The sequence below is a fragment of the Octopus sinensis genome, linkage group LG5 (genome assembly GCF_006345805.1).
Source record: "Octopus sinensis linkage group LG5, ASM634580v1, whole genome shotgun sequence".
Classification (NCBI taxonomy): Eukaryota; Metazoa; Mollusca; class Cephalopoda; order Octopoda; family Octopodidae; genus Octopus; species Octopus sinensis.
Window position 1 is genome coordinate 88349218 of NC_043001.1, and position 15027 is coordinate 88364244.

The 15027-nt window shown below is 35.8% G+C and overlaps 1 protein-coding gene across 41 annotated transcripts in view; it reads left to right on the forward strand.

Annotated features, from left to right (window-relative positions):
• Positions 1–15027, forward strand: part of LOC115212079 (calcium/calmodulin-dependent protein kinase type II delta chain) — a 429066-nt gene that overhangs the window by 16622 nt on the left and 397417 nt on the right. The window lies entirely within an intron of this gene.

Consider the following 15027-nt stretch of genomic DNA (forward strand, 5'->3'; position numbering starts at 1 on the left):
GTGTGTGTGTGTGTGTGTGGTGTATGTATGTATACACACACATATACCTACCTATATGTACACATATATATTTTATAGTTCCCCCACTCAGTATTTTTTTTTATTTCGCCGCTCCTTCTGTCTCTATTTAATTCCTGCTATCGTTATTTGCAATATCTCACTTCTTCATCTTCAATGCCAAAATACAAACACACCACACCTTAATCTTTTTACATACAGACGTGTCTACACACACACACATACAGTGTGTTTACACACCTGTCTTGGTATTTATAATATATTTATATATTTATAATATAATATATTTATAATATATATATATATATATATATATATATATATATATATATATATATATACTTCGTAAATCTCACATACAAAATTATTAGATGTGTGTCTGTATGTATGTATACCACCACCATCTCCACTGCATCGAAAATATTATACACACACGATCACCTGCCATAATATATCTAAAAACATCACATTTGTGTGTATACACGCATCCACACCCACCCTCATTCTGTCTTGTGTAATCATCATTCTCCATCATTCAACGATGACAGTTTACATCTTTCCTTCACAACACGCAGACATCATATACACATACAGTGACATATGTATCAACACACACACATACATACTCATATATATACGCCCGCTCACACTTGTCTGTGTGTGTTTATGGTCTCAGTTTTTTTTTTCAGTTGTGTAATCATGTTCCTTTGCATTCCACTCTTCACACATAGTCAGATTAATATGTAATCTTTCACCTGAAGAGCCTCCAATGTAGTCTCTCGATTTGCTAGAAACAGCAGCCAAATTATCAAACAACATCTTAGGGGAAAAAAAAAATAAATAAACGAAAGACGCATTGGATAAGGTAGTTCTGGATACATTTTATTTTGGATACATTTTATCTGAAAATAAAATGTAATTGTTGGTGGCTGGAATACTTTGATCATAGGTCTACTTGATCAGTGCTGACCCGGGGCTAAACAACTGGATATAATATCACCAATCGCATTCATACTGCCTATTTATATTTATATAAAGAGATTACACAATTACATTAATAATCTCAATAACACTCAATCTCCATCACCAAATAGGGCGTTCTCCCACAATAATCACATATATATAATACTTGTGTGTATATATCTGTATACATACACGTATACATATATTTATATATATGTGTGTGTGTATATATATACATACATACACGTACACACATTTGTTGTTTTACAGTTAATTACTTGGCCCACGCGAAAACATTGTCAACTACATAATTAATTGTAGTTATTAAATTAATTTAGTAAAATGTGATGTGGAAGTCATTTGATCAGGAACGTTTTTGAAATACGTACAATACATATGTATATGTTTCTCTCTCTTTTTCTCTCTCTCTCTCTATCTATCTATCTATCTATCTATCTATCTATCTATCTATCTATCTATCTATCTATATATATATATATATATATATATATATATATATATATCCATCCATCTATCTATCCATCCACACACATTTTCGCACAAGCATCCATTACTGTGTTGTACAGTTCAAGTTGAGCTCTCGGCGAACCGAGTCCACGACACAGTTTCGATCCCTGATCGGACACGTTTTACATCGCATACATCACTAGCCAATCTCCTTCGAAAAAGGTGTGACCGTCATTATCACCACCCCCGTGTCACCATTCTGCTGTCAAAATTCTTCGGTTTGCTTATTTGGAAGAAGTGGTGGGGCGGAAAACAAACTGCTTTGCGTTATTTTGTTAGAACCATATGTTCTGAGTTCAATCCTAATCGAAGTGGAACTTGCTTTTCAACCTTTCAGAGTCGATAAAATAAAGTACCAGTTATACTGGAGTCGATGTGTTCCACTGTCTACTCCACCTCAGAAAGTGCTGGCTAGTGGTGGATTAGCAGAATATTTGCGGTGTTTTTTCAGCTCTTTATGTTTTGAGCTCAAATTTCGCCGAGGTCAGCTTTGCCGTTCATCATTTCGGGGTCGTTAAAATAAATTGCCGAGCCATTTAATCGACTAATCCCTCCCACTAAATATTGCTGGCCTAGTGTTAAAATTTGAAACAATTATTATTACTGTTGCACGGTTGTTTTACAACACCTGACAAAATGCTTTGCGCTGTGTCAATACCCTCTCTGTCGTTGTGGATTCGTGCCTATGTTCTAAATTCATATCCAGCTGTGGTCGATTTTGCCTAGTGGTATTTGCGTCACTGCTACATTGTAAGTTCAAATCCTGCTGCGGTTGTCTTTACTACCTATCCTTCGGGGATCGTTAAAATAAAGTACCAGTCAGATACTGAGGCCGATATAGTTGGCTGTATCCTCCCTCATATTCGGAGCCTTGTTCCTCTATTAGAAACGATTATTATTATTTCAATCTTGTCTGTACATCGCCTCAACGATTCCTGTAGGCTGCATCTATCATCGCTGCTTATTCTGCCAGCATCATCTCTTAGCTACCTATATCATACGGTATGATATTGATGCTGGCGATGGTATATATGCGTATTCTTAATGATGACGATGGTGTGTGTTTGTAGTAAAGTTTATGTGCGTAAATCTATGATTTATACGTATGATAGTTATTTAACCCCAGGTTAGCTCTGATCGTGTAGACTTAAATGATCAAAGGATTTCTGCTGTGACCATCCTATTTTTTTTTTCAGGTATAGTGTTTCCAGGACTGTATTATTCAATATGTCCTTCACTTTTTTAACACTGCAAGGCGCTCCAGCCTCGACCATCTTGTCCATCACTAATGCATTTCCCATGTAGGACTAAATTATCCCCTTTCAGAATGCTAGGATGTAATTTGAGAGGAATTTGGCTGCTATCTTTGCAGATAAAGCAACCTCATAGAAGCTCCTTCGTTAACAAGCATCTGTGCGATATTGTATGCATGTTTTTATGTCTATATTTTAGTGTGTTTGTGATGACATGTATGTGTTATCGTCTGATGATGTGGGTGATGTATGTGTTAATATGATGGTGTGTGCATGTTTTGTGTATCATACATGTTATGTGTGATATGTATGTATGTTTATATTTGTCTACATGAATGGCATAAGTGTGATCATATATATATGTATATATATATAATAGTATATATATATATATATATTATTATGTATATAATATATATATATATGTATATATATATATATAATATGTATATATATATATAGTATGTATATATATATAATATATGTATATATATATATAATATATATTATATATATATATATCTATGTATATATATATATATATATGTATATATATATATTATATATGTATATATATATATATATATGTATAATATATATATATATATATATGTAATATATATATATATATAGATATATATATATATATATATGTATATATATATATATATATTATATATATATATATATATATATATATGGTTATGCGTGTGTGTGCGTCAGCCATTATTTCAGCACTAATGTTCTTGTAATATTTGCACAGCTAGTGATGTTCTTCTGTGGCACCTGTCTTTTCGGGAAACTGTATATATACTATATTGCACACCTATATAAATAAATACACACGTCTACTTACCCCACTAGAAACATACGTATTTGCTAGATACATAAATAGAGATGTACATGTACCTATCTTCCCACAGAACACAAACATATGCACTGCACAAATTCATTTTCTAAACACACACACACACTCAAGTACTTATCTACCGATCACACACTTTCTATACATATCTGTATACAACACCTATCTATGTACATTTTGTGTTCAGCCTCTCTCTCTCTCTCTCTCTCTCTCTCTCTCTCTCTCTATATATATATATATATATATATATATATATACATACACACATATAAGCTCCGTGTGAATATCTATAGTTCTATTTGTCTCCGTATATATATATATATACATACTTACGTAACATAAGTGTGTATCTATGTCTTATTCTTTTGGCACATTTGTGTCCGTCGAATTTATAATTTTTTTTATTATATTGTGTACATAGTGTTATGTAGCTTCCAATTCTCTACCTATCTCTTAAAATCCACCTCAGATCTGTCACCACACCATCTTTGCAGAGGGGCCCCCTGTACCTTTCGTCTCAAATTCTACTACTATTTTACCATAGACAGCCACATCGAATCTTGCACTTGAGTCTTGTAGTAATTGTTTAGCCCCAGGTCAACCCTAATTGAGCAGACTTGTGTGTGTTGGTTGGTGGTGATAGTGGCAGTAATAGTAGTAGGAACTACTCAAAATACCAAACCACGCTGTTGGTCTCTCTTTCACATATTTTCTTCTACTCTGTCTGTCTCTCTACTCGTATGTCTGTCTCACTCTGATCCCGTTTGGTTCTCTTTCTTTTCGGGAATGTTTCTCTTTCTCTCTTTCTATATGTATCTCTTTTGTGTGTGTATATATATATCTTCTCTCTGTGTTTATGTCTCCCCGTTTGTTTGTCTATCTCAGAGCCCGGCTTATTCATTGCCACCAGCTTTGTCTCTTTTTTTTTGTGTCAATAATATTTTTTTTTGCTTCGGTCTCTCTTTGTATGTGTCTCCATCACTCCGTCTCTCTCTCCCCGAATTTCTCTGTGTATGTATACATACATACATAAATTTGTGTGTGTTATCCATACTGTGCTTATATGGCTCTCATCAACTCACTGTATGTATATATATATAAAACTGAATCTTCATTCTTGCCCTTCTCTTTCACATCTGTTTCCACCCGCTTCCCCTATCTCATGTCTCCCTTGTCATATATCTCTATCTCTCACTGTTTTCTCACTCATTCACTTGTCTTTTTCTCATTCTCTCAGTACCCGGTTCCCCCTCTCTCCTGTCTCACTCACCTGTCACATGTCATTTATACATTTTACTCCACTCTACATCATCCCCTTTTTTGCATTTTCTCTGCACCTCTCATGTCTCACTCTCCCGTATCTAATCTCCCCATTCTCTCACACCCCTACCTTTTCCCTTTTCTATATTTCTATATATTTCTCGTCTTCCACCTCTTGCAGACTCTTCGCTCACGTCTATCACTAACCCCTCCATGTACGTACACTCGTCACCCTACTTAAAACATTTTAGCTCACCTGTACCTCTCTACACCACCCGACATATAAGGACCGTACCACACATGGTTCTGATCTCTCTCACTGTCTAATTATGTTGTAATGTTTATCAATTATATTTGCAGTCGTTTATCAATTCTGTTGTTTGTAGTTAATGCTTCTGTTTCTGTTGTTGCAATATTCCTTATTAAACTACAACGTTGCTACTTGTAGCGCTGGAATATACATACATACATACATTCAGTTGTATGTATTGTGAGTGTACACATACACACACATATATATATATATATATGTGTTTGTGTATCTATATACATATGTATATTTATATTCTAACCGATTGATACGCAAGACTTGAAGCTTTATTTAGCACAACAATCGTTTCGGCTGCCTTATGTATATTTATATGTGTATTTATATATATTTCATATGTGCACTGTAATATATATATATATATTATTATATATATATATATATATATATATATATATAATACACACATACATTACACTCACATTAAATATATTCATTATACATCATATCTGTCTCTATGTCAGTGACAGCGTGTGTGTGTATGTACGTGTGCCCGTCTGACTGCCTATGTATCTATGTGTCACATCCATTACCTCTGTTTCCATGTTTGTCAGCTTACCTTAGCCCACATTGCTACAGTACACTGTTGAGCAAGTCAGCTTGTTGAAAAATACTGGCTACAGTGACTCGTTCCCTTTCACTTCATTCTGCCCTCCGTCTCGTTGACAGAATGTGAACAGAGATGAGGTGGACAGTGAGAAGCTGCTACACGTTTGACATTGTTTCTTCATTTGTTTCACCTTATTTTCTGCTATATTTGTTTAATCGTCGGTATTGGCAGGTTCAAACAGGTAAATAAGCAGACCCTAATTCTGATTTATTATTGTTAGCACAATTGGGATTTTTGAATCAGTTCATCTTTGATACATTCCTACCAATAACAATCGATAATTTCCTCTAAATCTTCCTAACTAGGCTTTAGCAGAAAAAACTACGTGGTCGCTCATTAGGAATAGCACCAAAATCTCCCTCACTCTTCGTTTAACAAGAAAAAATAAAGAAAAATAGTGTCTTAGATGTAGCATACCCGAAAAAAAATTATTTAGTCATGGTTGGAGCGCTTTCGATTATATAAGTCTGTTCAATCAGAGTTGACGTGGGCTAAACAATGTCTAATCCCCACCTCAACACACTCTAACATCTGGCTCCGCGCTCTCTTTTCTACTATTACTACTACTACATTGGCATCTGCCTCTTGAAGTTGACTGAATTCGTGCCACTACCCAGGTCCATTGGAAGATTGATTCGTCTTTTGTCCTCTCGCAACCCAAATTGTATTTGCTCTAACCATTTTGCCCAGTCCTTCCTTTCCAAAATATCAATCCTCTTGGAACCCCCCCCCATCCCCTGCCCGTGTTTTTACTGCAGTCATTTACTTACAGTTGTTGAAGAGAAACATCAACCGCATCAGTCGTAAGTGTCGGACGAAATGCTTTGCGGTATTTACATACCCCTTTTATGTTCAGGGTTAAAAATCTTTCCGAGGTTAACTTTGCCGTTCATCCTTTCTAAGTCGATAAAATAATGTTTTTACTCAAGAAATAATGTCGATTTAATATTTCTGTATAGCATCTTAGATAGAATGGAATTATCATAAAAAAGCCTCACCTGTCACGGAGAGCCTTCGACTGTCAAGGACACAAGCCCTTTTCTCTTCTCAAACTAATCCATAAAAAAAAAATGGCTTTATAGTGTAGCATAAAAAATGGTTTTTGTTTGCTAGAGCCATAGTAAAACTGAAAGTGAGAGATATTAACGGTCTTGCTCAAATACGGTTCATATTTTTAATTCTTTTTTGTTTAACCATATCTATTTGTGGTATTTTGTTAGTCCCGTTTTTCATGTTCTGAGTTCAAATCCCACCGGCTTTGACATAGCCACTTATTCATTCTCCGAAGTTTGATAAAAAATTAAGTACCAGATGAGCATCGCTACAGCCGTTTCCCAAATCATTTTTTATTGTCATCATTTCAATAATAAAGAGACTATTTTTATTAGGGTAGGTGTCTGATTGGTATAGACACAAACGACGATAAAATACCTTGTGGTATTTATTTTTCCTGTTGCCAATTCAAATCTTGCCGAGGTCGAGTCTACCTTTCATCCTTGATAAAATAATTGCAGTTAAATACTGGGTCGATATAACCAACAATAATTCTTCCCCAAACTATTCGTGGCCTTCTACTTGTGTTTATTATTATTATTATTATTATTATCATCAATTTCTCCGGCAAAGATAAAGATCTACTCGTTCAGAGAAGTGTTACGTTCAGCTTCTAAAGGAGTGCGTGATATATGTGTGTGTGTGTATATATATATATATATATATATAATATATATATATATATATATATATATGTGTGTGTGTGTGCACACACAGACACATATGTTTATGTATGTATATATACATGTAACGTGTGTGTAAAATATTTGATTATATATGAAGAGTTGTAATTGGGGCGGGGAGGAAGATAGGACATGTTCTAGCTCTTACGGAATCTGTTGCTATGAGACTTTCTTACATTTGAAAAGGTGGGTGGTGTGTGTGTATATGTGTATGTCTCTGATTATGCGTGTCTAAAGGCGTGTGTGTGTGTGACCAGGCGAAATAAAAGTAGGAAGAAGGTGAAAAAATATGTTATATTGAGACATTCCAACGACGACAGCACCAAACCACCACTCACCCGACTTCTTTATTTCACAATCGTTGTCAAATTCATTACCACAAACCAGCTTCCTCGTCATCACCTCATCATCATCATCGTCAATCATCTACCTTTGCCATATACCATTTCTCGTCACACAAGCTTTTAGCATATAACCCCCCCCCCATTTCTTCATTTTTCCTTTCTCTTCTTTTAACATATTTATTCTCCTCTCCAGTTGGAATCTGTATTTTGTTTAAACAAACACGATTAAAAAACAACAAAAATTCCAGTAAAATCATCTTCATCATCATACCTTTATATACCTCCGCTAGCCTATTTTTTTTTTCTTGTAAGAACTCTTCGTATTCTGCCATTTGTATTTGAGATGAAAGTAGGAATTTGTGATGATCATGCTTCTCCACATGTAGCAAAAAGAAGAAAAAAAACCCTACATACATATGATATATCGTCTTTGTGTGTATGTCTGTTGCACAATATTTCGTGTTCGCCCCAACTCAACATTTTTACAATGATGGTGACAAAATTGAATAAAATGTCTATAATAGTATTCGTTCTTTTCAATATTTAGTTATTTTTAAATAACAATCTTAATCCTAAACATACATATACATCATGCGCACACACATACATACACACAAATACATATACGTTCATACAATCACTGACGTGCGTACGAAATAGGTCTGGCTTATCGCATTAGATTTCAGATTTTTACCCTCAAAGATCTGAGTTAATGGCGGTTTTGGCAGAGATAGTTGTCATTATTTCAAAATAGATTCTCGATTTTATTCACCTGTCTCTCTTTTTTTTTCTCTATCTCTCTTTCTTCACACCTCCTCTCTTTCTCTCTCACTCACCTCTGATATGTGTTTGCCTTTTAAATTTGCGTGTATTTTATTTTGCACTTTTTTTCATCATTTTGCCCTGCCACCCTTTTTTTTTTATCTCTTGCAATTTCCATCTTAAACGTTCCTACTTTTTCTTAAAGCATTTTACCGTTTGTCTGAGTGGAGGTCAGAGAGGCCTTTACTGATGATTCCTTACAATCGCTCACCTCACCCCCTCTCTGTGTACTGCCCACCTACCTACCTACCTACCTGCCTATCTATCTATCTATCTATCTATCTATCTATCTATCTATCTATCTATCTATCTATCTATCTATCTATTCAAGTGTGTGTGTATATATATATATATATATACATGTGTATAATTATGTCTGTTATCCATGGGTTGGAAGGCATGACCAGAGCTGGCAATTTGGGGTGGGACTGCACCAGACTCCAGTCTGATTTGGCATGGTTTCTACAGTTGGATGCCCTTCCTAATGCCATCCACTTCACAGAGTGTGCTGGATGCTTTTATGTAGCCCTGCACGGGCACTTTTACATGGTACTGCACAGATGCTTTTATGTGATGCCGTACGGGCGCTTTTTCATGTCTCTACACAGACACTTTTACATGGCACCACCATGGGTGCTTTACACAACCAGAAGAATTGGTCCTAATACTTCTACTGAAGGGTACCGGTCTTTTTGAATATGGCCAAGTACCAAGTATTTCGACCCTTTGTCATCTCTTGTACATATGTATGCATATATATATATATTATATTTGTACACACACACACACACACATATATATATAGATATGTGCATATACATGTATAAATGTACTTATATATATGGTCCAACCCATGCCAGCATGGAAAACAGACATTATCCAGTGATGATATACATGTATGTGCATATATATAGACAAATGAATTATCTTATTATGGATAATTCGAAAGATAACCGATACCTGGGTAGCAAACTCACAACAGAAAAAGCACGGTTGAAGTTATGACCATAGGGCATAAACTCCGTGCCTTAGTGCGGAAATTTGAAGTTTAATTTAATATATTAAGTATAGGAAAGAATGAAGCTGAACGTAGATTAACAAAATTCCTTTATTTTATTTTCGACATGTTTCGAAAATAAAATAAAGGAATTTTATTAATCTACGTTCAGCTCCATTCTTTCCTATACTTAATAATATATATATATATATTATATATATATTTATATACACTTTTATATATGTATATAGACATGTATATAGGTATATACATACATATTCATGCACGTATAACATCATCATGGTCTGTTTAGATTGCTGGTACAACATAGGCTCTCGACAGTAGTCTATTAACATCTTTTATGTAGTGCTTTGGTTTTCACTTGTTGCCAGCTGGTCGTCAGGTATCCTGCCTTCTTTTTACTCTCTGGATTCCATTTCAACGTCTACCTACCAAATATCCCTCTGGCATACCTATTTTCACTTGTCTCTTATCATTTATTGCCTGATGGATTTCCTTTTGGCTTAAGCCCAGAGATCTTTATTGTTCAAAATTGTCACTCATCATCATTTAGTGTCCTTTTCCAAGCTGCTATAGGTTAGCTGGTTCAACAGGATCCATTGAGTTAGAAGACTGGATCGTGCCCAAATGTCTGCATTAGCATGGTTTCTGCAAATGGATATCCTTCCTAAACCAGTCACTTTATTGAACGTACTAGGTACTTTTTGCATGACACCAACACTAATGAGGTTACTTTGCAACCTGCAAGACTAAAAGCCTAAAGAGGGCCCTGTAACTAGAAAAAATAAATTAATAAAAAAGAGGGCACAATGTTTCTGGGCAGGATATTGAGATGGTGTAAAGAATGGTGAGAGAAACAGATTTATAGCTGTGAGAGTAATGAAGTAGGCACTATAAGAATATGGAATATGGCAGGGACAGGGTAAAAAATAAAGAAGTTAATACCAAAGGATTAGTGAGTAAGGAAAGGGACAGAGTGGTAAGGGTGATAAGATGGTTTGCATTGTTGGGGTGTAGGGCTATTCCACATTATAAGAGCAAGTATAGATAGAAAGCATAAGGAAGAGAAAACATGGGAGAAATGGGGATGAAGGTGATAAACTTGGAGAGAGTCATAAAAGGAAAGAGAGGTGCGTGTTTGTGGTGGGGGAGCATGGAGATAGTCGAGAGAGGGAGAGATGTAAAGGTGTTGAGAAGGTCAAGATGCTGTAAGGAGAGGACAGTGAAAAAAAAAATGAGGCAGAAGGTGGGGGTGTAGTGGGTGAGTGCAACTGGAGTATGGAAGGAAAGATGCTAGAGAGTACAATAGGGGTAGCAAGGGAGACACTGTTTGAATGCAGTGAAAGTATCCCAAGTGGGGAGGCTGTAGAGATGGGATAGTGAAATAGTTTGGAGAAACAGTGGGTGAAAGCTATAACAGAAACAAGAGATAGGGTGGGAGAGTGGAGGGTAAAAGCAGTTAGAGAAGTTGAAGGGTGCAGAGCACCATGGATATAGAGGATAGCAGTGTACAAAAGCAATGAGTGCATGCTGGGTGAGTAGGTTGAAGAGAAAGGACAGTAAAAGCGAGGCAGGGGAGAGCAGAGGCAAAAGTAATAAAAATATCTGGGGTTAGAAGGCTGAAGAGGGATGTTGAGAGGGAACAGTGGGTGATTGCAGCAAGAGTATCCTGGCCATCAACAATTGTCATTTGCTTTTCTTCTGCCATGCTTACCCAAAATAGTAAATTTTCTCTGGTACAGTAAGTCACAACACACATATGTATATGTGTATACATACACATATATATGTCTGAATGTGTGTGTACATAGGTACCAGCTTAGCTGTGTAGTTTAGTTTGCTTCTCTACCATGTTATTTTGGGTTCACCTTAAGCAGTATCTTTTATTATAACTCTAGGCTGTCTAATTACTTTTGAATGAATTTGTTAGATATATATTGTATGTCTGTATATTTAAATATATTTAAGAAAAACTATTTAAGGTAGATACTTCAAGGGCTCAAAACATGTTATGATGTGAGGACAATATCAATGAGATTTATAGATACACATCTTTACTTTAGCTACTAACTGCAAGATAGGCTTTGATAGCTACCACTATCATATTGAACACTAGGCCATATTGGATAGTATATTTTGGAATCTTCCACATGCTCATGGAAGATGAAGACCACAATACTCCATTAATTGTTGATGGAGACATGGTACATGAAATTGAGGACCTACAAAAACACTATACAAAGCAAACAGGCCTGCATAGTGTGGAAAAATGTGTTACCATTGTGAAACATGAAGATATATGTATATATGTGTTTGTAAGTCTGCATGCATATATATGTATAAATACATGTAATGCATATATATGTTTAAATACATATAATGCATATATGCATACAGTGCTCCAGGATGGCCGCAGTCAAGTGACTGAAACAAGTTAAAGAATAAAAGAATATATATTATCATCATCATCATTTAGCATCTGCTTTCCATGTTAGCATGGGTTAGATGTTTTGACTGAAACTAGTAAGCTGGAGAGCTGCACCAGGTTCCAATCTGATTTTGCATGGTTTCTATGGCTGAATACCCTTTCTAATGCCAACCACTCCAAGAGTGTAATTGGTGCCTTTTACATGCCACTGGCGTGGGTGCCAGTTACGTGACACTGGCATTGGCCATAATTATACTTTTACTTGATTTGACAAGTCTTCTCAAGCATGGCATATCTCTCACACACACACACACGATGCATGTGTACGAATAGCCATGCTACATGGCAGTGAAACATGGGCTGTGACTGTTGAGGACATGCGTAAGCTCGCAAGGAATGAAGCCAGTATGATCCGATGGATGTATAATGTCAGTGTGCATACTTGACAGAGTGTAAGTACCTTGAGAGAAAAGCTGGACCTAAGAAGCATCAGATGTGGTGTGCAAGAGAGACGACTGCACTGGTATGGTCATGTGACGAGAATGGATGAGGATAGCTGTGTGAAAAAGTGCCACACCCTAGCGGTTGAGGGAGCCTGTGGAAGAGGTAGACCCAGGAAGACCTGGGATGAAGTGGTGAAGCACAACCTTCAAACTTTAAGCCTCACCAAGGAAATGACTAGTCACCAAGACCTTTGGAAATATGCTGTGCGTGAGAAGACCCGGCAAACCAAATGAGACCATAATGTCATGGCCTATACCAGGGGCGTAACCAGTCCACTTATGCATTCCTTTTCCTTCTTTGGACACTAAAACTCTGCTTGTGAAGACCTGTTGAGGCAAGTGAAATCAAATTCGATGACTGGCGTCCGTGCTAGCGGGGTGCAAACGAGTGTGATCATTGACAGAGCAGCTAACCGGCTTCCGTGACTGTGGCACTTAAAAGGCACCATTTGAGTGTGATTGTTACCAGCGTCGCCTTACTGGCACTCGAGCCCTGTCCGAGCGTGATTGTTGCCAGAGCGGCTATCTGGCCTCCTTGCTGGTGGCATGTAAAAGACACCATTTGAGCGTGATTGTTACCAGCATCGCCTTACTGGCACTTGTGCCGGTGGCATGTTTAAAAGATTCGAGCGAGGTCATTGCCAGCACTGCCTGACTGCCCCCCATGCCGGTGGCACGTAAAAGCACCCACAACACTCTCTGAGTGGTTGGTGTTAGGAAGGGCATCCAGCTGTAGAAACTCTCCCAGATCAAGATTGGAGCCTGGTGCAGCCATCTGGATCGCCAGCCCTCAGTCAAATCGTCCAACCCATGCTAGCATGGAAAGCGGACGTTAAACGATAATGATGATGATAGATATTGATATAGATAGATAGACAAATAGATATTAATATAAAAAGATAGATATCGATATATATATATATATATATATATATATTTGTGTGTGTGTGTTTCATCATCACCATCATTTAACATCTGCTTTCCATGTATATATAGGAGCAGGACAGACAGACAAACAAGCATAAGGAATAGATTTATTTGAAAGGATGCATATACAATTTAATTGAAGTAATCAGCTCTTATCTTTACAGCTGTTTCATATAATCAATGAATGGTTGCTACAACCATGCATATTATGCAGTGAAGTTCAATATAGTTACTTGCCTGCATTTTTCTGATGAGGATATCGTGACTTCACTGCACAGTCGTATCAAAATCCTTGCTAGTTCAAACATTTACAAAAACTCAATATTGGACTTCATTGCATTATATGCATGATTATAGCAACCAGTCATTGTTTATCCAAAACCACCATAAAATTAAAACTTGATAACATCATGTAAATTGTGCATGTAACTTGGCCTGAGCATGGACTCAAACTCAAATGAAATGAAATGAAATACAAATATATTCCCAGGTCCTGTGTATTTTGACAACAATCTGTATGCAGGCCAATAGTAAAGTGCTTGAACTTTTTCTGTTTTGAGTTATCATCAGGGTTCTTCAGTGCCTTTCATACATTTGTATCATCAACTTAATAAGTAAGAGTGGCTGACTATGATTATGGACATGGCTGAGTGAGATTCATCATGAACGGCAATGATTCAAGTGTAGTTCTGTGAGGGATTTCACTTACAATTAATGTTTTATCACTGGTACAGGAAACTATCTGTATGTATACACATGTATGTATGTTTGCATATAGATGTATACACACACACAAATATATATATATGGTGTGTGTGTGTGTATATATGTATTCCTACATATATGTATATGTGTGTATTCATACATGTATGTATGTACATATACATACATATATACCAATATATATATATATATATACACATACATATATACCAATATATATATATATATATATACACATACATATATACCAATATATATATACACATACATATTACCAATATATATATATATATACACATACATAATACCAATATATATATATACATATATACCAATATATATATATACATATATACCAATATATACCAATATATATATTATATATATATATATATATATATATATATATATACATATATGTCAATATATATATATATATATATTTATGTGTATATATATAGGAGAGTTTACAAAAAAAACAAAAGACGAAGGACAGGTGGTGTACAAAACAAACAGATGTATTAGTATAATGCTCAGGAACAGAAAAAGTCTTTTATGTTTCGTGCCTACGCTCTTTACAGAAAGGGACACAGAAAAAAAAAGGTGAGAAACAAGGAGGAGAAAAAATGTGGTAGTGGCTAACGATCTATCGTATATATATATATATATATATATGTATATATGTTGGTATATATATGTAT